This window comes from Wolffia australiana, chromosome 4, assembly GCF_029677425.1.
Source record: "Wolffia australiana isolate 7733 chromosome 4, ASM2967742v1".
Lineage (NCBI taxonomy): Eukaryota > Viridiplantae > Streptophyta > Magnoliopsida > Alismatales > Araceae > Wolffia > Wolffia australiana.
In genome coordinates, this window is record NC_135838.1 from 7,404,933 (window position 1) to 7,406,077 (window position 1,145).

General features: G+C 37.2%; 1 pseudogene; it reads left to right on the forward strand.

Moving 5' to 3' along the window:
* Positions 1-616: 616 nt before the first annotated feature.
* LOC144702795 (small nucleolar RNA R71) lies at positions 617-713 on the forward strand (annotated as a pseudogene).
* Positions 714-1,145: the final 432 nt, after the last annotated feature.

Sequence of the window (1,145 nt, forward strand, 5' to 3'; positions counted from 1 at the left end):
AGTGTTGTCATTATTGTTGTTAGGATGAGAGTAAAAGGGCTTAGAAAAATTTTGAAAATTTTGCTGATATGGTTGCGGGGCGAATTGTTTTGAGGCGAAATTGTTGTTTCCTCCTTTGCTCCAATTTTGATTAGGTCGTGCATTCCATTGGTTTTGACCTGCATCTTGTCTCCCAAATGCATTAACCTGTTCAACCATAGGACAAGCCTCATCAGAATGTTCTTCACTAGAACAAAAACAACAAGGGTTGTTAGTGGAATTGTTGCCCTCGTTTGCATTCGCCTTTCCTTTAGACTCCTGCAAAAAAGATTTAATATCATTGCTCATATCTTTAACTGTTTTACCAATATTGCTCATTTCTCTTTCTAGCTTATCAATCCTGATCTCCGGTTCAACTGCCTTGACGTCAATGATTCCTCCACGCTTGGGACCTGCACTTCGGTTAGTGTACGAAAAACTTTGACGGTATGTCCAATCTTCTACTAATTTTTCCATCAATTTCATGGATTCATCTGCATGGGTATCAAGGAACATTCCTCCACTAGATATATCCACGAGATGCCTTTCCTGATCATTCAATCCACCATAAAAAATTTCAACCAATTCATGAGATGGTATGCCATGATGTGGGCACTTCCTAGTGAGTGACATGAATCTCTCCCATGCTTCTCCTAGAGTGTCAGTTCCTTGACAAAAATCTCTTATATGTTTCTTAATTGAAGATGTCTTTCCATAAGAAAAGAATCTCTTTAAAAGCAAGCTTGCATTTCACTCCAAGATTGAAATTCTTGACCTACCCCTTTAAACCAATCTTTTGCCCTATCTTTCAAAGCAAACTGAAATAACCTTAGTTTGAGAATTTCCTGAGGAACACCTGCATAACTATAAGCAGAACAAATCTGGTTATACTCTTCCAAAAACTCATAAGGCTCCTCATTAAATCTTCCATAAAATGTAGGCAATTGATTAATCATATTCGGGTCAATTCTAAAATTAACATTTTCTGGTAAAGGAGCAGATATTTTAGTGTAGGTTTCACTCTCTATAGGGTCAGAAAATTCTCTCAACCTCATTCTTCTAACACCCTGTTCAACCCCAAAATTTTGATTATTCTCCATTAAGTCACAAAAATGCTGATTTTCACC